A 26,602-nucleotide genomic window follows, 5' to 3' on the forward strand; every position below is an offset into this window, starting at 1 on the left:
TAGCACTTTGAGGGGTAGCTCTAGGTAAAGAGGTATGGTCTTGTTTTTGGAGGATTTGTTCTCCTCCAAGGTCGCCCCAACCGAAAAATATCGACCAGGCTCTGCGATGGTAGTGGCCCCAGTGGGGTTGATTGAGGATTCGCGGTGGTCGTTGATTTTTAAGTTCCACAGGGTCTTCTCATCTTATGTTCACATCCCCGCTTTTGCACGGGGAGATCAATTTCACTGATTATCTGTGAGAGACAGTTAAGACCTCGTTTAGCCATTCATACAAGTCTCGATTTATGGGACAATTGATTGCGCTACCTTTGCACGGTTAGGATACCGCGGCCGTTAAACCTAAGTCACCGGGCAGGCATCACCTTCAATACTTGTTTAATTTGCTGAAGGCTATGTTTTTGGTAAACAGTCGGGCCTTATTAATTTGCCGAGTTCCTTTCACAGATTTTAATCGCTCTTATAGGCGCTCCTGAGTCGGGTTAACAGGGTTAGTTAATACGTGGTCTTGTAGGGGTTTTTGTATCTGTCTAGGTCTGTTAATAATGTTTCTATGTAAGCTTGCGCCGTTAGAGGGGTGTGGCCCTGAGTTACTTATTTTAGCATTAATTCTCCTATATTCATAGGTTGACCTGTTTGTGATAAGGGAATCATCTTATTTTGGTATTTTTAGGTGGTGGAGCTTTGACGCACTCTTTTTTGATGGCTGCTTTAGGGCCCACGGTAGGATCAGTAGTAAGAATTATCCGCTAGTCGAGGTTGTGTCCTTTTTTAATGGAGCTGTCCCTCCATTAAATAGCTCTTAATCATCTCATTAGGGTTCAGGATGTCCGGTAGGGAGGATTAAGGGGGAACTTAGATTCGTTTCACAGATAACCAGCTATCACCCAGCTCGGTTGGCTTTTCACCTCTACTGACAAGTCATCCCACTCTTTTGCAACAGAGACGGGTTCGCTCTCTTTAACTGCTTGAAAGTAGCTCGCTTGGGTTTCGGGGGGGCAAACTTTAGTTCACTTTGCTTGGTTGTTCTCGCTAAACCATGATGCAAAAGGTACAAGGGTTGATCTTTGCTGTCTGTCGCTTTGATTGTTTCACTGCTATTTCATCTTTCCCTTACGGTACTGGGGTCTCTATCGCGTCTAAGTGTCTTTTCTATCGCCTATACTAAGACTGTAAAATGCTTTAGTTTAATTAGTTTAGTAAATTCTTTAGTTTTGGTGTACTATTTGTGTGGTTGAGCTAGAGGGGGGGCTTCAAGACGATCCGGTCTAGTAGATATCTTTCAGGTGTAAGCTGAGTGCTTTGGTGTTATAGCTACGTCTTGATATTCTAAGTACACCTTCCGATACACTTACCTTGTTACGACTTACCTCATCTTCAGCGTATTTATGGTATTAGTTATGTGGGATGTGGCTTTTGAGGAGGGTGACGGGCGGTATGTACGTGCCCCAGGGCCGGCTTAAAGTAGGCTCTATTGTCCCACTTTACTGCTAAATCCGCCTTCCAGAAGTGGTTTCACGCTTCTTTCCGTGTGCCCTATGAATAGGGAATGTAGCCCATTTCTTCCACTCCATAGGCTATACCTTGACCTGTCTTATTAGCGGGGTGCTATTGTGTCCACTGTTGTGCTCTCATTCGAGGTGGGCTGGCGACGGCGGTATGTAGGCTGTGTTGGCAAGGGGTGGTTGGGTTAATCGGGGATTATCGATTGTAGAACAGGCTCCTCTAGGTGGGTTTGGGGCACCGCCAAGTCCTTAGAGTTTTAAGCGTTTGTGCTCGTAGTTCTCTGGCGGATACTTCGGTAAAGTAAGTATCAAGATTTAGGGCCAGGCATAGTGGGGTATCTAATCCCAGTTTGGGCCCTGGCTTTCGTGGGTTTAAATCAGTCGTTAGTTCCTAAGATCATCTTAATGGTGTGTTTAGGTGCATCTTGGGCTTATGACAGCTCAGTTGCATTTTGATCTTAGTTAGCTAGGATAGGCATTTTACCACTCTTTACGCCGTGTCAATAGGACGGTTGATTTGGGTTTCTTGTATGACCGCGGTGGCTGGCACAAGATTTACCAACCCTTGAAGTTAGGCTGTTGCTATAACTAAGTCAAGTTTGCACTCATTGCTTAATGTTAATTACTGCTGAATACCCGTGGGGGCGTGGCTTAGCGAGGCGTCTTGGGCTACTACTTGGGTGTGCCTGATACCCGCTCCTCAAGGCCTGTATGGGGGTAGGTGGTCGAGGGCGTTTACACTGGGGCGCGGATACTTGCATGTATATATTTAGCAAAAACCAACCGTAAGGTTAGGACTAAGTCTTTTGTCCGCAGGCATGTTTTATGCCATCTTGGCAACTTCAGTGCCATGCTTTGTGTTAAGCTATGTGGACGGGGGTGTGGTTAGCTGATAGTTGAGTGGTGAGTGAGAGTGAAGTATATGAAATTATTGCTTGTGTTTACTATTTTTAGTACTGGAGTTTCTCTAAGTCCTAGGACTAGGAGGAAATGGTGTTTCATAGTGTGTAGGCGTCGGGATAGTCCGAGTATCGTCGGGGTATTCCTGCTAGGCCTAGGAAGTGCTGGGGGAAGAACGTTAGGTTTACTCCTGTAAATATTACCCCGAAGTGGGCTTTTGCTCATGTTTGGTGTAGGGTAAACCCAGTGAGTAGTGGGAATCAGTGAGTAAATCCTGCTAGAATGGCAAAGACGGCGCCTATGGATAGGACGTAGTGGAAGTGGACACTATTTGTCTGATCCGTACTAATTACCGCCATCCTACTCCTTCTATCACTCCCCGTACTCGCCGCCGGTATTACAATATTACTAACTGATCGAAACCTAAACACCACATTCTTCGACCCCGCTGGAGGAGGAGACCCAATCCTGTACCAACACCTATTCTGATTCTTCGGACACCCAGAAGTCTATATTCTGATCCTACCGGGGTTCGGAATCATCTCACACGTAGTCACGTACTACTCAGGCAAAAAGGAGCCCTTCGGCTACATGGGAATAGTCTGAGCCATACTATCCATCGGCTTCCTAGGATTCATCGTCTGAGCTCACCACATGTTTACAGTAGGAATAGACGTTGATACCCGAGCCTACTTTACATCAGCCACTATAATCATTGCCATCCCTACCGGAATCAAAGTATTTAGCTGACTAGCCACCCTGCACGGAGGAACAATCAAATGAGACCCCCCCAATACTATGAGCTCTAGGATTTATCTTCCTATTTACCATCGGAGGATTAACAGGAATCGTTCTTGCAAACTCTTCCCTAGACATCGCCCTGCACGACACGTACTACGTAGTTGCCCACTTCCACTACGTCCTATCCATAGGCGCCGTCTTTGCCATTCTAGCAGGATTTACTCACTGATTCCCACTACTCACTGGGTTTACCCTACACCAAACATGAGCTAAAGCCCACTTCGGGGTAATATTTACAGGAGTAAACCTAACGTTCTTCCCCCAGCACTTCCTAGGCCTAGCAGGAATACCCCGACGATACTCGGACTATCCCGACGCCTACACACTATGAAACACCATTTCCTCCATCGGCTCCCTAATCTCAATAGTAGCCGTAATCATACTAATATTCATCATCTGAGAAGCCTTTTCGGCCAAACGAAAAGTCCTACAACCAGAACTAACTACCACAAACGTTGAATGAATCCACGGCTGCCCTCCCCCATACCATACTTTCGAGGAACCGGCCTTCGTCCAAGTACAAGAAAGGAAGGAATCGAACCCTCACATGCTGGTTTCAAGCCAACTGCATTAACCGCTCATGCTTCTTTCTTATGAGACGTTAGTAAACCAATTACATAGCCTTGTCAAGACTAAATCACAGGTAAAAATCCTGTACATCTCATGTGGCCAACCACTCCCAACTAGGATTCCAAGACGCCTCATCACCCATCATAGAAGAACTCGTTGAATTCCACGACCACGCCCTAATCGTTGCCCTAGCTATCTGCAGCCTAGTTCTCTACCTTTTAGCCCACATACTAACAGAAAAACTCTCGTCCAATGCTGTAGACGCCCAAGAAGTAGAGCTGATCTGGACAATCCTACCTGCTATCGTCCTGGTACTCCTCGCCCTCCCATCCCTACAAATCCTCTACATAATGGACAAAATCGATGAACCAGACCTCACCCTAAAAGCCATCGGCCACCAATGATACTGAAGCTACGAATACACAGACTTCAAAGACCTATCATTCGACTCCTACATAGTGCCCACCCCAGACTTACCCAACGGCCACTTCCGACTGCTAGAAGTTGACCACCGCGTAGTTATCCCAATAGAATCCCCCATCCGCGTGATCATTACTGCAGGAGACGTACTCCACTCCTGAGCAGTCCCAACGCTCGGAGTTAAAACAGACGCAATCCCAGGCCGACTAAACCAAACTTCATTCATTACCACCCGGCCTGGGATTTTTTACGGACAATGCTCAGAAATTTGCGGGGCTAATCACAGCTACATACCCATTGTAGTAGAATCAACCCCACTCCCACATTTCGAGGCCTGATCGTCCCTTCTATCATCATCCTAATCATTAAGAAGCTATGCAACAGCACTAGCCTTTTAAGCTAGCCAAAGAGGGACTTCCCCCTCCTTAATGATATGCCACAGCTTAACCCCGCACCATGATTTTCAATCATAATTATAACCTGATTAACCCTAGCACTCCTCATCCAACCAAAACTACTAGCCTTCACCACAACCAACCCCCCATCAAATAAGACCTCCCTCACTACCAAACCCACACCATGATCCTGACCATGAACCTAAGCTTCTTTGACCAATTTTCCAGCCCCAATCTATTTGGCATCCCCTTAATCCTACTATCCCTACTCTTCCCAGCCCTACTATTCCCGTCCCCAAACAACCGATGAATCAACAACCGCCTTTCTACTATCCAAACATGACTCCTTCACCTAATCACAAAACAACTAATAGTCCCACTCAACAAAAATGGCCACAAATGAGCCATAATATTTACATCCCTAATAATCATACTTCTTACAATCAACCTTCTAGGCCTCCTTCCATATACATTCACCCCAACCACCCAACTATCTATGAACATAGCCCTAGCCTTCCCACTATGGCTCGCCACACTACTAACAGGCCTACGAAACCAACCATCAGCCTCTTTAGCCCACCTATTACCCGAAGGTACCCCTACACCCCTAATCCCCGCACTAATCCTGATCGAAACAACCAGCCTACTAATCCGCCCCCTAGCCCTCGGAGTCCGCCTTACAGCCAACCTTACAGCAGGACACTTACTCATCCAACTCATCTCTACAGCCTCCATTGCATTAATACCCACCCTTCCTGCAGTATCCATCCTAACAATAATCATCCTACTACTCCTAACCATCCTAGAAGTAGCAGTAGCCATAATCCAGGCCTACGTCTTCGTGCTCCTTCTAAGCCTATACTTACAAGAAAACATCTAATGGCACACCAAGCACACTCATACCACATAGTTGACCCAAGCCCTTGACCAATCTTCGGGGCAGCCGCCGCCCTACTCACAACCTCAGGATTAATCATGTGATTCCACTACAACTCATCCATACTACTAACCCTAGGCCTCATCTCAATACTCCTAGTAATACTCCAATGATGACAAGACATTGTACGAGAAAGCACCTTCCAAGGCCATCACACTCCCACAGTCCAAAAAGGCCTACGATACGGCATAATCCTTTTCATCACATCCGAAGCATTCTTCTTCTTAGGGTTCTTCTGAGCGTTCTTCCACTCGAGCCTGGCCCCAACCCCAGAACTAGGAGGCCAATGACCCCCAACAGGAATTAAACCACTCAACCCGATAGAAGTCCCCCTACTAAACACAGCCATCCTACTAGCCTCAGGCGTTACCGTAACGTGAGCCCATCACAGCATCACAGAAGGAAACCGAAAACACGCCATCCACGCCCTAACCCTAACGATCCTCCTGGGATTCTACTTCACAGCCCTACAAGCAATAGAATACCACGAAGCCCCATTCTCAATCGCCGATAGCGTCTACGGATCTACCTTCTTCGTTGCCACTGGATTCCACGGACTCCACGTAATCATCGGATCCTCCTTCCTGACCGTCTGCCTCTTCCGACTGATCAAGTTCCACTTTACATCAGACCACCACTTCGGATTCGAGGCAGCAGCCTGATACTGACACTTCGTAGACGTCATCTGACTATTCCTCTACATAACCATCTACTGATGAGGATCTTGCTCTTCTAGTATATTAATTACAATTGACTTCCAATCTCTAGAATCTGGTATAAACCCAGAGGAGAGCAATGAACGCACTCATGTTCATATTCGCCCTATCATCAATCCTAAGCGCCGCCCTAACCGCATTAAACTTCTGACTCGCCCAAATAAACCCCGACTCAGAGAAACTCTCACCGTACGAATGTGGATTCGACCCACTTGGATCTGCTCGATTACCATTCTCAGTCCGATTCTTCCTCAGTAGCCATCCTGTTCGTCCTATTCGACCTAGAAATCGCCCTCCTACTCCCCCTGCCATGAGCCGTCCAACTCCAATCCCCCCTAATGACCCTCACCTGAACTGTAGTGATCCTCCTTCTCCTAACACTCGGACTGGCCTACGAGTGAATTCAAGGGGGCCTAGAATGAGCAGAATAACAGAAAGTTAGTCTAACCAAAAAGATAGCTGGTTTCGACCCAGCAGATTACAGCCAACCCTGTAACTTTCTTATGTCGCCCCTACATTTAAGCTTCTACTCAGCCTTCATTTTCAGCGGACTAGGACTAGCCTTCCACCGAACCCACCTAGTATCCGCCCTACTATGCCTTGAAAGCATAATATTATCGATATTCGTAGGCCTATCAATATGATCCATCGAAAACCAAGTCTCCTCATTCACCATGGTACCAATTCTCATGCTAACCTTCTCAGCGTGTGAGGCGGGCACAGGCCTGGCCATCCTAGTAGCCTCCACCCGCACACATGGCTCCGACCATCTACACAACCTAAACCTCCTGCAATGCTAAAAATCATCCTACCCACAATCATACTTCTTCCAACAGCCCTGCTGTCTCCACCAAAATTTCTATGGACTAACACCACCTTATACAGCCTCCTAATCGCTGCCCTAAGCCTACAGTGATTAATCCCAACCTACTACCCCTACAAATTTTTATCCAACTGAACAGGAATTGACCAAATCTCATCCCCCCTCCTAGTACTATCCTGCTGACTACTCCCACTCATAATCATAGCAAGCCAAAACCACCTGCAACAAGAACCCCTACAACGCAAACGAATCTTTATCTCAACCTTAGTCGCAGTCCAGCCATTCATCCTACTAGCCTTTTCCACCACAGAACTAGCACTATTTTACATCTCATTTGAAGCAACCCTCATTCCCACCCTAATCTTAATCACCCGATGGGGGAACCAACCAGAACGCCTAAGCGCTGGCATCTACCTGCTATTCTACACGCCAGTAAGCTCTCTACCCCTGCTAATCACAATCATACACCTATACGTGAAAATTGGCACCCTGCACCTGCCAACCCTACAACTAACCCACCCAACCCTATCCACCTCATGGACAGGAATACTATCAGGTCTAGCACTGCTCATAGCATTCATAGTAAAAGCCCCACTATACGGCCTACACCTCTGACTGCCAAAAGCCCACGTAGAAGCACCCATCGCAGGCTCAATACTCCTCGCCGCCCTACTACTAAAGCTAGGAGGATACGGAATTATACGAGTCACTCTATTTATGGGCCCACTGTCCAACCTCCTGCACTACCCCTTCCTAACCCTGGCCCTATGAGGCGCCCTAATGACTAGCTCAATCTGCCTACGACAGACAGACCTAAAATCACTAATCGCTTATTCATCCGTTAGCCACATAGGCCTAGTTATCGCCGCAGGAATAATCCAAACCCACTGATCATTCTCAGGGGCAATGATCCTAATAATTTCCCATGGACTAACTTCCTCCATACTATTCTGCCTAGCCAACACAAACTATGAACGTACGCACAGCCGAATTCTACTACTCACACGAGGCCTACAACCTCTCCTACCACTCATAGCTACCTGATGATTGCTGGCCAATCTAACAAACATAGCCTTACCCCCAACAACAAACCTCATAGCAGAGCTAACCATTATAATCACCTTATTCAACTGATCTGCCTTCACGATCATCCTAACAGGAATCGCAACCCTACTAACCGCCTCCTACACCTTATTCATACTACTAATGACCCAACGAGGCTCAATCCCCTCCCACATCACATCTATGCAAAACTCAACCACGCGAGAACACCTGCTCATAACACTCCACATTATCCCAATATTCCTCCTAATCCTCAAACCCGAACTGATCTCCGGAATCCCCTCATGCAAGTATAGTTTAAACCAAACATTAGACTGTGATTCTAAGAATAGAAGTTCAAACCTTCTTACCTGCCGAGGGGAGGGTTTAACCAACAAGAGCTGCTAACTCTTACATCTGAGCCTAAAACCTCAGCCCCCTTACTTTTAAAGGATAACAGCAATCCACTGGTCTTAGGAACCACCCATCTTGGTGCAAATCCAAGTAAAAGGAGTGAACCCCACACTACTAATCAACTCCCTCACACTACTCACGCTGACAATCCTCCTAACCCCAATCATCCTGCCATTTCTATTTAAAAACTTTAAAAACACCCCACAAGCCACCACCCGCGCTGTTAAAACCGCATTCCTAATTAGCCTAGCCCCTACAACCGCATTCATCTACTCGGGAGTAGAATCTGTCACCTGCCACTGGGAGTGAAAATTCATTATAAACTTTAAAATCCCCCTGAGCCTAAAAATAGACCAATACTCAATAACATTTCTTCCAATCGCCCTATTTGTAACATGATCAATCCTACAATTCGCCATATGATACATGGCCTCAGAGCCATACGTAACAAAATTTTTCACCTACCTACTGACATTCCTAGTCGCCATACTCCTCCTAACAACCGCAAACAACATATTCCTCCTATTCGTAGGCTGGGAAGGAGTACGAATCATGTCCTTCCTTCTCATCGGCTGATGACAAGGCCGAGCAGATGCCAACACCGCCGCCCTACAAGCCGTAATCTACAACCGAATCGGAGACGTCGGACTGACCCTGAGCATAGCATGACTAGCTTCAACATTCAACACCTGAGAGATCCAACAAGCCGTACACCCCCACCAAACCCCAATCCTCCCCCTCATAGGATTAATCCTCGCAGCCGCAGGAAAATCCGCCCAATTTGGACTCCACCCATGACTGCCCGCAGCAATAGAAGGCCCCACCCCAGTATCAGCCCTACTGCACTCCAGTACCATAGTAGTAGCCGGAATCTTCCTGCTCATCCGCATGCACCCCCTGCTAGCCACCAACCAGACAGCCCTAACTGCCTGCCTATGCCTAGGTGCTCTATCAACCCTATTCGCTGCCACATGCGCCCTAACCCAAAATGACATCAAAAAAATCATTGCTTTCTCAACATCCAGCCAACTAGGACTAATAATAGTCACTATCGGACTAAACCTCCCACAACTAGCCTTCCTACACATCTCAACCCATGCCTTCTTTAAAGCCATACTATTCCTATGCTCAGGGTCTATCATCCACAACCTAAACGGAGAACAAGATATCCGAAAGATAGGAGGCCTACAGAAAATACTCCCAGTCACTACTTCCTGCCTAACCATCGGAAACCTGGCGCTGATAGGAACCCCATTCCTAGCCGGATTCTACTCAAAAGACCTCATCATCGAAAGCTTAAACACATCATACCTAAATACTTGAGCCCTACTCCTAACCCTTATAGCCACAGCATTCACCGCAACCTACAGCATCCGCATAACCATCCTAGTCCAAGCTGGACAAACCCGAATCCCCCCAATAGTATCAATAAACGAAAACAACCCACTAATCACCGCCCCCCTAACCCGACTCGCCCTAGGCAGCATTACAGCAGGAATAATCATTACCTCTTTCATCACACCAACCAAAACCCCCCCAATAACCATACCCCTTATCACCAAAACCGCTGCCATCCTCATAACAATCCTAGGAATCATCCTAGCCCTAGAACTATCGAACATAACACACACCCTCACTCACCCCAAACCAAACCCCCTCATAAACTTCTCCTCTGCATTAGGGTACTTCAACCCCCTAGTACACCGATTCTTCTCCAAAAACCTACTAGAAAAGGGACAAAACATTGCCCTACACTTGATCGACCTCTCCTGACTCAAAAAAATAGGGCCAGAGGGCCTTGCTGAACTACAAGTAGCCGCAAGCAAAGCCGCAACCTCAATACACACAGGGCTAATTAAGGCCTACCTAGGATCCTTCGCCCTCTCCATCCTGGTAATAATCCTAATAACACACAGACTCACTAATGGCCCCTAACATCCGCAAATCCCATCCCCTACTAAAAATAATCAACAACTCCCTAATCGACCTACCCGCCCCCTCCAACATCTCTGCCTGATGAAACTTCGGCTCCCTTCTAGCCATCTGCTTAGCCACACAAATCCTAACAGGCCTGCTACTAGCCATACACTACACCGCAGACACTTCACTCGCCTTCTCCTCAGTAGCTCACACATGCCGAGACGTCCAGTACGGATGGCTCATCCGCAACCACCACGCCAACGGTGCTTCGCTCTTCTTTATCTGCATCTACTTACACATCAGACGAGGCCTCTACTACGGCTCCTACCTATACAAAGAAACCTGAAACACAGGAGTAACCCTCCTACTCACCCTAATAGCAACTGCCTTCGTAGGGTATGTCCTACCATGAGGACAAATGTCATTCTGAGGGGCCACCGTAATCACCAACCTATTCTCAGCCATCCCGTACATTGGGCAAACTCTAGTAGAATGAGCCTGAGGAGGATTCTCAGTAGACAATCCAACCTTAACCCGATTCTTCGCCATCCACTTCCTACTGCCCTTCCTAATTGCAGGAATCACCCTAGTCCACCTAACCTTCCTACACGAATCAGGCTCAAATAACCCACTAGGAATCGTATCAGACTGCGACAAAATCCCATTCCACCCATACTTCTCCATTAAAGACAGCTTAGGGCTTACCCTAATAATCACCCCTCTAATAGCACTAGCCCTATTTTCACCGAACCTCCTGGTTCTTGGAATCCTAGTTGGGAGTGGTTGGCCACATGAGATGTACAGGATTTTTACCTGTGATTTAGTCTTGACAAGGCTATGTAATTGGTTTACTAACGTCTCATAAGAAAGAAGCATGAGCGGTTAATGCAGTTGGCTTGAAACCCATCCCCAGTGGTGCAAGTGCACTCTCTGAACTCACTGAAGTACATCCCCAGTGGTGCCAGTGCAATCTCTGGACTCACTGCAGAGCATCCCCAGTGGTGCCAGTGCACTCTGTGGACTCACTGTAGTGCATCCCCAGTGGTGCCAGTGCACTCTCTGGACTCACTGCACTGCATCCCCAGTGGTGCCAGTGCAATCTCTGGACTCACTGCAGTGCATCCCCAGTGGTGCCAGTGCACTCTCTGGACTCACTGCACTGCAGCCCCAGTGGTGCCAGTGCACTCTCTGGACTCACTGCAGTGCATCCCCAGTGGTGCCAGTGCACTCTCTGGACTCACTGCACTCCATCCCCACTGGTGCCAGTGCACTCTCTGGACTCACTGCACTGCATCCCCAGTGGTGCCAGTGCGCTCTCTGGAGTCACAGCACTGCATCCCCAGTGGTGCCAGTGCAATCTCTGGACTCACTGCACTGCATCCCCAGTGGTGCCAGTGCACTCTCTGGACTCACTGCACAGCTTCCCCAGTGGTGCCATTGCACTCTCTGCACTCACTGCACTGCATCCCCAGTGGTGCCAGTGCACTCACTGGACTGACTGCACTGCATCCCCAGTGGTGCCAGTGCGCTCTCCGCAGTCACAGCACTGCATCCCCAGTGGTGCCAGTGCACTCACTGGACACACTGTACTGCATCACAGGTGGTGCCAGTGCACTCTCTGCACTCACTGCACAGCATCCCCAGAGGTGCCAGTGCATTCACTGGACTCACTGGACTGCATCACCAGTGGTGCCAGTGCACTCTCTGGACTCACTGCACTGCATCCCCAGTGGTGCCAGTGCACTCTCTGGACTCACTGCACTGCATCCCCAGTGGTGCCAGTGCAGTCTCTGGACTCACTGCAGTGCATCCCCAGTGGTGCCAGAGCACTCTCTGGACTCACTGCACTGCATCCCCAGTGCTGCCAGTGCACTCTCTGGACTCACTGCACCGCAACCCCAGTGGTGTCAGTACACTCTCTGGACTCACTGAAGTGCATCCCCAGTGGTGCCAGTGCACTCTCTGGACTCACTAAACTGCATCACCAGTGGTGCCAGTGCACTCTCTGGATTCACTGCACTGCATCCCCAGTGGTGCCAGTGCAATCTCTGGACTCACTGAAGTGCATCCCCAATGGTGCCAGTGCACTCTCTGGACTCACTGCAGTGCATCCCCAGTGGTGCCAGTGCACTCTCTGGACTCACTGCAGTGCATCCCCAGTGGTGCCACTGCACTCTCTGGACTCACTGCACTGCATCCCCAGTGGTGCCAGTGCACTCTCTGCACTCACTGCACTGCATTCCCAGTGGTGCCAGTGAAGTCTCTGGACTCACTGCACTGCATCCCCAGTGGTGCCAGTGCACTCTCTGGACTCACTGCACTGCATCCCCACTGCTGCCAGTGCACTCTCTGGACTCACTGCACTGCATCCCCAGTGGTGCCAGTGCACTCTCTCGAGTCACTGCACTACATCCCCAGTAGTGCCAGTGCACTCACTGGACTCACTGTACTGCATCATCGGTGGTGCCAGTGCACTCTCTGGACTCACTGCACTGCAGGCCCAGTGGTACCAGTGCACTCACTGGACTCACTGTACTGCATCACCAGTGGTGCCAGTGCACTCTCTGGACTCACTGCACTGCATCCCCAGTGGTTACAGTGCATTCACTGGACTCACTGTACTGCATCTCCAGTGATGCCAGTGCACTCTCTGGACTCACTGCACTGCATCCCCAGTGTTGCCAGTGAGCTCTCTGGACTCACTGCTCTGCATCCCCAGTGGTGCCAGTGTACTCACAGGATTCACTGCACTGCATCCCCAGTGGTGCTAGTGCACTCTCTGGACTCACTGCAGTGCATCCCCAGTGGTGCCAGTACACTCTCTGGACTCACTGAAGTGCATTCTCAGTGGTGCCAGTGCACTCTCTGGGCTCACTGAAGTGCATCCCCAGTGGTGCCAGTACACTCACTGGACTCACTGCACTGCATCCCCAGTGGTGCCAGTGCACTCTCTGGACTCACTGCACTGCATCCCCAGTGGTGCCAGTGCACTCTCTGGACTCACTGTAGTGCATCCCCAGTGGTGCCAGTGCACTCTCTGGACTCACTGCAGTGCATCCCCAGTGGTGCCAGTGCACTCTCTGCACTCACTTCACTGCATCCCCAGTGCTGCCAGTGCACTCTCTGGACTCACTGCACTGCATCCACAGTGGTGCCAGTGAAGTCTTTGGACTCACTGCACTGCATCCCCAGTGTTGCCAGTGCACTCTGTGGAGTCACTCAAGTGCATCCCCAGTGGTGCCAGTGCACTCTCTGGACTCACTGCACTGCATGTCCAGTGGTGCCAGTGCACTCTCTGGACTCACTGTACTGCATCCCCACTGGTGCCAGTGCACTATGTGGACTCACTGTACTGCATCCCCAGTGGTGACAGTGCACTCTCTGGACTCACTGCAGTGCATCCCCAGTGGTGCCAGTGCACTCTCTGGTCTCACTGCACTGCATCCCCAGTGGTGCCAGTGCACTCTCTGGACTCACTGCACTGCATCCCCAGTGGTGCCAGTGCACTGTCTGGACTCACTGCAGTGCATCCCCAGTGGTGTCAGTGCACTCTCTGGACTCACTGTACTGCACCCCCAGTGGTGCCAGTGCACTCACTGGACTGACTGCACTGCATCCCCAGTGGTGCCAGTGCGCTCTCTGGAGTCACAGCACTGCATCCCCAGTGGTGCCAGTGCACTCACTGGACTCACTGCACTGCATCACAGGTGGTGCCAGTGCACTCTCTGGACTCACTGCAGTGAATCCCCGGTGGTGCCAGTGTACTCTCTGCAGTCACTGCACTGCATCCCCAGTGGTGCCAGTGCACTCACTGGACTCACTGTACTGCATCCCCAGTGGTGCCAGTGAACTCTCTGGACTCACTGCACTGCATCCCCAGTGGTGCCAGTGTACTCTCTGGACTCACTGCACTGCATACCCAGTGGTGCCAGAGCACTCTCTGGACTCACTGCACTTCATCCCCAGTGGTGCCAGTGCACTCTCTGGACTCACTGCACTGCATCCCCAGTGGTGTCAGTGCACTCTCTGGACTCACTGAAGTGCATCCCCAGTTGTGCCAGTGCACTCTCTGGACTCAATGCACTGCATCCCCAGTGGTGCCAGTGCACTCTCTGGACTCAGTGCACTGCATCCCCAGGGGTGCCAGTGCAATCTCTGGACTCACTGTAGTGCATCCCCAGTGGTGCCAGTGCACTCTCTGGACTCACTGCAGTGCATCCCCAGTGTTGCCAGTGCACTCTCTGGACTCACTGTACTGCATCACCAGTGGTGCCAGTGCACTCTCTGGACTCACTGCAGTGCATCCCCAGTGGTGCCAGTGCACTCTCTGGACTCACTGCACTGCAGCCCCGGTGGTGCCAGTGCAATCTCTGGACTCACTGCACTGCATCCCCAGTGGTGCCAGTGCACTCTCTGGACTCACTGCACTGCATCTCCAGTTTTGCAGGTGAAGTCTTTGGACTCACTGCACTGCATCCCCAGTGGTGCCAGTGCACTCTCTGGAGTCACTGAAGTGCATCCCCAGTGGTGCCAGTGCACTCTCTGGACTCACTGCACTGCATGCCCAGTGGTGCCACTGCACTCTCTGGACTCACTGTACTGCATCCCCACTGGTACCAGTGCACTCTGTGGACTTACTGTACTGCATCCCCAGTGGTGACAGTGCACTCTCTGGACTCACTGCACTGCATCCCCAGTGGTGCCAGTGCACTCTCTGGACTCACTGCAGTGCATCCCCAGTGGTGCCAGTGCACTCTCTGGACTCACTGCACTGCATCCCCAGTGGTGCCAGTGCACTCTCTGGACTCACTGCAGTGCATCCACAGTGGTGCCAGTGCACTCACTGGACTCACTGCAGTGCATTCCCTCTGGTGCCAGTGCACTCTCTGGACTCACTGCACTGCATCCCCAGTGCTGCCAGTGCACTCTCTGGACTCACTGCAGTGCATCCCCAGTGGTGCCAGTGCAATCTCTGGACTCACTGCAGTGCATCCCCAGTGGTGCCAGTGCACACTCTGGACTCACTGCACTGCATCCCCAGTGGTGCCAGTGCACTCTCTGGACTCACTGCACTGCATCCCCAGTCCTGCCAGTGCACTCTGTGGACTCACTGCACTGCATCCCCAGTGGTGTCAGTGCCCTCTCTGGACTCACTGCACTGCATCCCCAGTGTTCACAGTGCACTCTCTGCACTCACTACACTGCATCCCCAGTGGTGCCAGTGCACTCTCTGGACTCACTGCACTGCATTCCCAGTCCTCCCAGTGCACTCTGTGGACTCACTGCACTGCATCCCCAGTGGTGTCAGTGCACTCTCTGGACTCACTGCACTGCATCCCCAGTGGTGCCAGTGCACTCTCTGGACTCACTGCACTGCATCCCCAGTGGAGCCCGTGCACTCTCTGGACTCACTGTACTGCATCCCCAGTGTTGCCAGTGCACTCTCTGGAGTAACTGCAGTGCATCCCCAGTGGTGTCAGTGCACTCTCTGGACTCACTGCACTGCATCCCCAGTGGTGCCAGTGCACTCTCTGGACTCACTGCACTGCATCCCCAGTGGTGCCAGTGCACTCTCTGGACTCACTGCACTGCATCCCCAGTGGTGCCAGTGCACTCTCTGGACTCACTGCAGTGCATCCCCAGTGGTGTCAGTGCACTCTCTGGACTCACTGCACTGCATCCCCAGTGGTGCCAGTGCACTCTCTGGACTCACTGCACTGCATCCCCAGTGGTGCCAGTGCACTCTCTGGACTCACTGCAGTGCATCCCCACTGCTGCCAGTGCACTCTCTGGACTCCCTGCAGTGCAGCCCCTGAGGTGCCAGTGCACTCTCTGGACTCACTGCACTGCATCCCCAGTGGTGCCAATGCACTCTCTGGACTCACTGCACTGCATCCCCAGTGGTGCCAGTGCACTCACTGGACTCACTGCACTGCATCCCAAGTGGTACCAGTGCACTCTCTGGACTCACTGCACTGCATCCCCAGTGGTGCCAGTGCACTCTCTCGAGTCACTGCACTACATCCGCAGTGGTGTCAGTGCACTCTCTGGACTCACTGTACTGCATTCCCAGTTGTGCTAGTGCACTCTCTGGACTCACTGCAGTGCATCCCCAGTGGTGCCAGTGCACTCTTTGGACTCACTGAAGTGCATCCCCAGTGGAGCCCGTGCACTCTCTGGACTCACTGCACTGCATCCCCAGTGGTGCCAGTGCACTCTCTGGACTCACTGAAGTGCACTCTCAGTGGTGCCAGTGCACTCTCTGGACTCACTGCAGTGCATCCCCAGTGGTGCCAGTACACTCACTGGACTCACTGCACTGCATCCCCAGTGGTGCCAGTGCACTCTCTGGACTCACTGCACTGCATCCCCAGTGGTGCCAGTGCACTCTCTGGACTCACTGCACTGCATCCCCAGTGCTGCCTGTGCACTCTCTGGACTCACTGCACTGCATCCCCAGTAGTGTCACTGCACTCTCTGGACTCACTGCACTGCATCCCCAGTTGTGCCAGTGCACTCTCTGCACTCAATGCACTGCATACCCGGTGGTGCCAGTGCACTCACTGGACTCACTGCAGCGCATTCCCTCTGGTGCCAGTGCACTCTCTGGACTCACTGCAGTGCATCCCCAGTGGTGCCAGTGCACTCTCTGGACTCACTGCACTGCATCCCCAGTGGTGCCAGTGCACTCTCTGGACTCACTGCAGTGCATCACCTGTGGTGCCAGTGCACTCTCTGGACTCACTGAAGTGCATTCCCAGTGGTGCCAGTGCAATCTCTGGACTCACTGCACTGCATTCCCAGTCGTGCCAGTGCACACTCTGGACTCACTGCACTGCAACCCCAGTGTTGCCAGTGCACTCTCTGGACTCACTGCACTGCATCCCCAGTGGTGCCAGTGCACTCTCTGGACTCACTTCAGTGCATCCCCAGTGGTGCCAGAGCACTCTCTGGACTCACTGCACTGCATCCCCAGTGGTGCCAGTGCACTCTCTGGACTCACTGCACTGCAGCCCCAGTGGTGCCAGTGCACTCTCTGGACTCACTGCACTGCATCCCCAGTATTGCCAGTGCACTCTCTGGACTCACTGCACTGCATCCCCAGTGCTGCCAGTGCACTCTCTGGAGAAACTGCACTGCATCCCCTGTGGTGCCTCTGCACTCTCTGGACTCACTGCACTGCATGTCCAGTGGTGCCAGTGCACTCTCTGCACTCACTGCACTGCATCCCCAGTGCTGCTAGTGCACTCACTGGACTCACTGCAGTGCATTCCCTCTGGAGCCAGTGCACTCTCTGGACTCACTGCAGTGCATCCCCAGTGGTGCCAGTGCACTCTCTGGACTCACTGCAGTGCATCCCCAGTGGTGCCAGTGCACTCTCTGGACTCACTGCAGTGCATCCCCAGTGGTGCCAGTGCACTCTCTGGACTCACTGAAGTGCATCCCCAGTGGTGCCAGTGCACTCTCTGGACTCACTGCACTGCATCCCCAGTGGTGCCAGTGCACTCTCTGGACTCACTGCACTGCATCCCCAGTGGTGCCAGAGCACTCTCTGGACTCACTGCACTGCATCCTCTGTGCTGCCAGTGCACTCTCTGGACTCACTGCACTGCATCCCCAGTGGTGCCAGTGCACTCTCTGGACTCACTGAAGTGCACTCTCAGTGGTGCCAGTGCACTCTCTGGACTCACTGCAGTGCATCCCCAGTGGTGCCAGTACACTCACTGGACTCACTGCACTGCATCCCCAGTGGTGCCAGTGCACTCTCTGGACTCACTGCACTGCATCCCCAGTGGTGCCAGTGCACTCTCTGGACTCACTGCACTGCATCCCCAGTGCTGCCTGTGCACTCTCTGGACTCACTGCACGGCATCCCCAGTGGTGTCACTGCACTCTCTGGACTCACTGCACTGCATCCCCAGTTGTGCCAGTGCACTCTCTGCACTCACTGCACTGCATACCCAGTGGTGCCAGTGCACTCACTGGACTCACTGCAGTGCATTCCCTCTGGTGCCAGTGCACTCTCTGGACTCAGTGCAGTGCATCCCCAGTGGTGCCAGTGCACTCTCTGGACTCACTGCACTGCATCCCCAGTGCTGCCAGTGCACTCTCTGGACTCACTGCAGTGCATCACCTGTGGTGCCAGTGCACTCTCTGGACTCACTGAAGTGCATCCCCAGTGGTGCCAGTGCAATCTCTGGACTCACTGCACTGCATTCCCAGTCGTGCCAGTGCACACTCTGGACTCACTGCACTGCATACCCAGTGGTGCCAGTGCACTCTCTGGACTCACTGCACTGCAACCCCAGTGTTGCCAGTGCACTCTCTGGACTCACTGCACTGCATCCCCAGTGGTGCCAGTGCACTCTCTGGACTCACTTCAGTGCATCCCCAGTGGTGCCAGAGCACTCTCTGGACTCACTGCACTGCATCCCCAGTGGTGCCAGTGCACTCTCTGGACTCACTGCACTGCAGCCCCAGTGGTGCCAGTGAACTCTCTGGACTCACTGCACTGCATCCCCAGTATTGCCAGTGCACTCTCTGGACTCACTGCACTGCATCCCCAGTGCTGCCAGTGCACTCTCTGGACTCACTGCACTGCATCCCCAGTGGTGCCACTGCACTCTCTGGACTCACTGAAGTGCATCCCCAGTGGTGCCAGTGCACTCTCTGCACTCACTGCACTGCATCCCCAGTGCTGCCAGTGCACTCACTGAACTCACTGCAGTACATTCCCTCTGGAGCCAGTGCACTCTCTGGACTCACTGCAGTGCATCCCCAGTGGTGCCAGTGCACTCTCTGGACTCACTGCAGTGCATCACCAGTGGTGCCAGTGCACTCTCTGGACTCACTGAAGTGCATTCCCAGTGGTGCCAGTGCACTCTCTGGACTCACTGCACTGCATCCCCAGTGGTTCCAGTGCACTCTGTGGACTCACTGCAGTGCATCCCCAGTGGTGCCAGTGCGCTCTCTGGACTCACTGCACTGCATCCCCAGTGGTGCCAGTGCACTCTCTGGACTCACTGCACTGCATCCCCAGTGCTGCCAGTGCACTCTCTGGACTCACTGCACTGCATCCCCAGTGGTGCCAGTGCACTCTCTGGACTCACTGCAGTGCATCCCCAGTGGTGTCAGTGCACTCTCTGGACTCACTGCACTGCATCCCCAGTGGTGCCAGTGCACTCTCTGGACTCACTGCAGTGCATCCCCAGTGGTGCCAGTGCACTCTCTGGACTCACTGCAGTGCATCCCCACTGCTGCCAGTGCACTCTCTGGACTCACAGCAGTGCATCCCCAGTGGTGCCAGTGCACTCTTTGGACTCACTGCACTGCATCCCCAGTGGTGCCAATGCACTCTCTGGACTCACTGCACTGCATCCCCAGTGGTGCCAGTGCACTCACTGGACTCACTGCACTGCATCCCAAGTGGTACCAGTGCACTCTCTGGACTCACTACACTGCATCCCCAGTGGTGCCAGTGCACTCTCTCGAGTCACTGCACTACATCCCCAGTGGTGCCAGTGCACTCTCTGGACTCACTGTACTGCATTCCCAGTTGTGCTAGTGCACTCTCTGGACTCACTGCAGTGCATCCCCAGTGGTGCCAGTGCACTCTTTGGACTCACTGAAGTGCATCCCCAGTGGAGCCCGTGCACTCTCTGGACTCACTGCACTGCATCCCCAGTGGTGCCAGTGCACTCTCTGGACTCACTGAAGTGCACTCTCAGTGGTGCCAGTGCACTCTCTGGACTCACTGCAGTGCATCCCCAGTGGTGCCAGTACACTCACTGGACTCACTGCACTGCATCCCCAGTGGTGCCAGTGCACTCTCTGGACTCACTGCACTGCATCCCCAGTGGTGCCAGTGCACTCTCTGGACTCACTGCAGTGCATCCCCAGTGCTGCCTGTGCACTCTCTGGACTCACTGCACTGCATCCCCAGTGGTGTCACTGCACTCTCTGGACTCACTGCACTGCATCCCCAGTTGTGCCAGTGCACTCTCTGCACTCACTGCACTGCATCCCCAGTGGTGCCAGTGCACTCTCTGGACTCACTGCAGTGCATCACCTGTGGTGCCAGTGCACTCTCTGGACTCACTGAAGTGCATTCCCAGTGGTGCCAGTGCAATCTCTGGACTCACTGCACTGCATTCCCAGTCGTGCCAGTGCACACTCTGGACTCACTGCACTGCATCCCCAGTGGTGCCAGTGCACTCTCTGGACTCACTGCACTGCAACCCCAGTGTTGCCAGTGCACTCTCTGGACTCACTGCACTGCATCCCCAGTGGTGCCAGTGCACTCTCTGGACTCACTTCAGTGCATCCCCAGTGGTGCCAGAGCACTCTCTGGACTCACTGCACTGCATCCCCAGTGGTGCCAGTGCACTCTCTGGACTCACTGCACTGCAGCCCCAGTGGTGCCAGTGCACTCTCTGGACTCACTGCACTGCATCCCCAGTATTGCCAGTGCACTCTCTGGACTCACTGCACTGCATCCCCAGTGCTGCCAGTGCACTCTCTGGACTCACTGCACTGCATCCCCTGTGGTGCCTCTGCACTCTCTGGACTCACTGCACTGCATGTCCAGTGGTGCCAGTGCACTCTCTGCACTCACTGCACTGCATCCCCAGTGCTGCTAGTGCACTCACTGGACTCACTGCAGTGCATTCCCTCTGGAGCCAGTGCACTCTCTGGACTCACTGAAGTGCATCCCCAGTGGTGCCAGTGCACTCTCTGGACTCACTGCAGTGCATCCCCAGTGGTGCCAGTGCACTCTCTGGACTCACTGCAGTTCATCCCCAGTGGTGCCAGTGTACTCTCTGGACTCACTGAAGTGCATCCCCAGTGGTGCCAGTGCACTCTCTGGACTCACTGCACTGCATCCCCAGTGGTGCCAGTGCACTCTCTGGACTCACTGCACTGCATCCCCAGTGGTGCCAGAGCACTCTCTGGACTCACTGCACTGCATCCTCTGTGCTGCCAGTGCACTCTCTGGACTCACTGCACTGCATCCCCAATGGTGCCAGTGCACTCTCTGGACTCACTGAAGTGCACTCTCAGTGGTGCCAGTGCACTCTCTGGACTCACTGCAGTGCATCCCCAGTGGTGCCAGTACACTCACTGGACTCACTGCACTGCATCCCCAGTGGTGCCAGTGCACTCTCTGGACTCACTGCACTGCATCCCCAGTGGTGCCAGTGCACTCTCTGGACTCACTGCACTGCATCCCCGGTGCTGCCTGTGCACTCTCTGGACTCACTGCACGGCATCCCCAGTGGTGTCACTGCACTCTCTGGACTCACTGCACTGCATCCCCAGTTGTGCCAGTGCACTCTCTGCACTCACTGCACTGCATACCCAGTGGTGCCAGTGCACTCACTGGACTCACTGCAGTGCATTCCCTCTGGTGCCAGTGCACTCTCTGGACTCACTGCACTGCATCCCCAGTGGTGCCAGTGCACTCTCTGCACTCACTGCACTGCATCCCCAGTGGTGCCAGTGCACTCTCTGGACTCACTGCAGTGCATCACCTGTGGTGCCAGTGCACTCTCTGGACTCACTGCAGTGCATCCCCAGTGGTGCCAGTGCAATCTCTGGACTCACTGTAGTGCATCGCCAGGGCTGCCAGTGCACTCTCTGGACTCACTGCACTGCATACCCAGTGGTGCCAGTGCACTCTCTGGACTCACTGCACTGCAACCCCAGTGGTGCCAGTGCACTCTCTGGACTCACTGCACCGCATCCCCAGTGGTGCCAGTGCACTCTCTGGACTCACTGCACTGCAGCCCCAGTGGTACCAGTGCACTCTGTGGACTCACTGCAGTGCATCCCCAGTGGTGCCAGTGCACTCTCTGGACTCACTGAACTGCATCCCCAGTGGTGCCAATGCACTCTCTGGACTCACTGCACTGCATCCCCAGTGGTGCCAGTGCACTCTCTGGACTCACTGAAGTGCATCCCCAGTGGTGCCAGTGCAATCTCTGGACTCACTGCACTGCATCCCCAGTGGTGCTAGTGCACTCTGTGGACTCACTGCAGTGCATCCCCAGTGGTGCCAGTGCACTCTCTGGACTCACTGAAGGGCATTCTCAGTGGTGCCAGTGCACTCTCTGGACTCACTGCAGTGCATCCCCAGTGGTGCCAGTACACTCACTGGACTGACTGCACTGCATCCCCAGTGGTGCCAGTGCACTCTCTGGACTCACCGCACCGCATCCCCAGTGGTGCCAGTGCACTCTCTGGAGTAACTGCAGTGCATCACCAGTGGTGCCAGTGCACTCTCTGGACTCACTGCACTGCATCCCCAGTGGTGCCAGTGCACTCTCTGGACTCACTGCAGTGCATCCCCAGTGGTGCCAGAGCACTCTCTGGACTCACTGCAGTGCATCCCCAGTGGTGCCAGTGCACTCTCTGGACTCACTGCACTGCATCCCCAGTGGTGCCAGTGCACTCTCTGGACTCACTGCACTGCATCCCCAGTGGTGCCAGTGCACTCTCTGGACTCCCGGCACCGCATCCCCGGTGGTGCCAGTGCACTCTCTGGGCTCACTGCAGTGCATCCCCAGTGGTGCCAGTGCACTCTCTGGACTCACTGCACTGCATCTCCAGTTTTGCAGGTGAAGTCTTTGGACTCACTGCACTGCATCCCCAGTGGTGCCAGTGCACTCTCTGGAGTCACTGAAGTGCATCCCCAGTGGTGCCAGTGCACTCTCTGGACTCACTGCACTGCATGCCCAGTGGTGCCACTGCACTCTCTGGACTCACTGTACTGCATCCCCACTGGTACCAGTGCACTCTGTGGACTTACTGTACTGCATCCCCAGTGGTGCCAGTGCACTCTCTGGACTCACTGCACTGCATCCCCAGTGGTGCCAGTGCACTCTCTGGACTCACTGCAGTGCATCCCCAGTGGTGCCAGTGCACTCTCTGGACTCACTGCAGTGCATCCACAGTGGTGCCAGTGCACTCTCTGGACTCACTGAAGTGCATTCTCAGTGGTGCCAGTGCACTCTCTGGACTCACTGCACTGCATCCCCAGTGGTGCCAGTGCACTCTCTGGACTCACTGCACTGCATCCCCAGTGGTGCCAGTGCATTCTCTGGACTCACTGCAGTGCATCCCCAGTGGTGCCAGTGCAATCTCTGGACTCACTGCAGTGCATCCCCAGTGGTGCCAGTGCACACTCTGGACTCACTGCACTGCATCCCCAGTGGTGCCAGTGCACTCTCTGGACTCACTGCACTGCATCCCCAGTGTTCACAGTGCACTCTCTGCACTCACTACACTGCATCCCCAGTGGTGCCAGTGCACTCTCTGGACTCACTGCACTGCATCCCCAGTCCTGCCAGTGCACTCTGTGGACTCACTGCACTGCATCCCCAGGGGTGTCAGTGCACTCTCTGGACTCACTGCACTGCATCCCCAGTGGTGCCAGTGCACTCTCTGGACTCACTGCACTGCAACCCCAGTGTTGCCAGTGCACTCTCTGGACTCACTGCACTGCATCCCCAGTGGTGCCAGTGCACTCTCTCGAGTCACTGCACTACATCCCCAGTGGTGCCAGTGCACTCACTGGACTCACTGTACTGCATTCCCAGTGGTGCTAGTGCACTCTCTGGACTCACTGCAGTGCATCCCCAGTGGTGCCAGTGCACTCTTTGGACTCACTGAAGTGCATTCTCAGTGGTGCCAGTACACTCACTGGACTCACTACACTGCATCCCCAGTGGTGCCAGTGCACTCTCTGGACTCACTGCACTGCATCCCCAGTGGTGCCAGTGCACTCTCTGGACTCACTGCACTGCATCCCCAGTGCTGCCTGTGCACTCTCTGGACTCACTGCACTGCATCCCCAGTGGTGTCACTGCACTCTCTGGACTCACTGCACTGCATCCCCAGTTGTGCCAGTGCACTCTCTGCACTCACTGCACTGCATACCCAGTGGTGCCAGTGCACTCACTGGACTCACTGCAGTGCATTCCCTCTGGTGCCAGTGCACTCTCTGGACTCACTGCACTGCATGCCCAGTGGTGCCAGTGCACTCTCTGGACTCACTGCACTGCATCCCCCGTGGTGCCAGTGCACTCTCTGGACTCACTGCAGTGCATCACCTGTGGTGCCAGTGCACTCTCTGGACTCACTGAAGTGCATCCCCAGTGGTGCCAGTGCAATCTCTGGACTCACTGCACTGCATTCCCAGTCGTGCCAGTGCACACTCTGGACTCACTGCACTGCATCCCCAGTGGTGCCAGTGCACTCTCTGGACTCACTGCACTGCAACCCCAGTGTTGCCAGTGCACTCTCTGGACTCACTGCACTGCATCCCCAGTGGTGCCAGTGCACTCTCTGGACTCACTTCAGTGCATCCCCAGTGGTGCCAGAGCACTCTCTGGACTCACTGCACTGCATCCCCAGAGGAGCCAGTGCACTCTCTGGACTCACTGCACTGCATCCCCAGTGGTGCCAGTGCACTCTCTGGACTCACTGCACTGCATTCTCAGTGGTGCCAGTGCACTCTCTGGACTCACTGCACTGCATCCCCAGTGCTGCCAGTGCACTCTCTGGACTCACTGCACTGCATCCCCAGTGGTGCCAGTGCACTCTCTGGACTCACTGCACTGCATGCCCAGTGGTGCCAGTGCACTCTCTGCACTCACTGCACTGCATCCCCAGTGCTGCCAGTGCACTCACTGGACTCACTGCAGTGCATTCCCTCTGGAGCCAGTGCACTCTCTGGACTCACTGCACTGCATCCCCAGTGGTGCCAGTGCACACTCTGGACTCACTGCACTGCATCCCCAGTGGTGCCAGTGCACTCTCTGGACTCACTGCACTGCATCCCCAGTGTTCACAGTGCGCTCTCTGCACTCACTACACTGCATCCCCAGTGGTGCCAGTGCACTCTCTGGACTCACTGCACGGCATCCCCAGTCCTGCCAGTGCACTCTGTGGACTCACTGCACTGCATCCCCAGGGGTGTCAGTGCACTCACTGGACTCACTGCACTGCATCCCCAGTGGTGCCAGTGCACTCTCTGGACTCACTGCACTGCAACCCCAGTGTTGCCAGTGCACTCTCTGGACTCACTGCACTGCATCCCCAGTGGTGCCAGTGCACTCTCTCGAGTCACTGCACTACATCCCCAGTGGTGCCAGTGCACTCACTGGACTCACTGTACTGCATTCCCAGTGGTGCTAGTGCACTCTCTGGACTCACTGCAGTGCATCCCCAGTGGTGCCAGTGCACTCTTTGGACTCACTGAAGTGCATTCTCAGTGGTGCCAGTACACTCACTGGACTCACTGCACTGCATCCCCAGTGGTGCCAGTGCACTCTCTGGACTCACTGCACTGCATCCCCAGTGGTGCCAGTGCACTCTCTGGACTCACTGCACTGCATCCCCAGTGCTGCCTGTGCACTCTCTGGACTCACTGCACTGCATCCCCAGTGGTGTCACTGCACTCTCTGGACTCACTGCACTGCATCCCCAGTTGTGCCAGTGCACTCTCTGCACTCACTGCACTGCATACCCAGTGGTGCCAGTGCACTCACTGGACTCACTGCAGTGCATTCCCTCTGGTGCCAGTGCACTCTCTGGACTCACTGCAGTGCATCCCCAGTGGTGCCAGTGCACTCTCTGGACTCACTGCACTGCATCCCCAGTGGTGCCAGTGCACTCTCTGGACTCACTGAAGTGCATCCCCAGTGCTGCCTGTGCACTCTCTGGACTCACTGCACTGCATCCCCAGTGGTGTCACTGCACTCTCTGGACTCACTGCACTGCATCCGCAGTTGTGCCAGTGCACTCTCTGCACTCACTGCACTGCATACCCAGTGGTGCCAGTGCACTCACTGGACTCACTGCAGTGCATCCCCAGTGGTGCCAGTGCACTCTCTGGACTCACTGCACTGCATCCCCAGTGGTGCCAGTGCACTCTCTGGACTCACTGCAGTGCATCACCTGTGGTGCCAGTGCACTCTCTGGACTCACTGAAGTGCATCCCCAGTGGTGCCAGTGCAATCTCTGGACTCACTGCACTGCATTCCCAGTCGTGCCAGTGCACACTCTGGACTCACTGCACTGCATCCCCAGTGGTGCCAGTGCACTCTCTGGACTCACTGCACTGCAACCCCAGTGTTGCCAGTGCACTCTCTGGACTCACT

General features: G+C 53.8%; 2 long non-coding RNA genes across 2 annotated transcripts in view; one reads left to right on the forward strand and one right to left on the reverse strand.

The window, feature by feature from the left end:
- Window positions 1–26,602, forward strand: part of LOC310881615 — a 106,765-nt gene that overhangs the window by 12,047 nt on the left and 68,116 nt on the right. The gene's annotated exons all lie outside the window — the stretch shown is intronic.
- Window positions 3,436–26,602, reverse strand: part of LOC310881614 — a 286,587-nt gene continuing 263,420 nt past the window's right edge. Inside the window, exon 2 of the long non-coding RNA XR_014572469.1 lies at window positions 3,436–11,190. This is a non-coding gene — a long non-coding RNA (uncharacterized lncRNA). The remainder of the gene's footprint in view (window positions 11,191–26,602) is intronic.

Source organism: Anser anser (assembly GCF_964211835.1).
Source record: "Anser anser genome assembly, chromosome: 14".
Classification (NCBI taxonomy): domain Eukaryota; kingdom Metazoa; phylum Chordata; class Aves; order Anseriformes; family Anatidae; genus Anser; species Anser anser.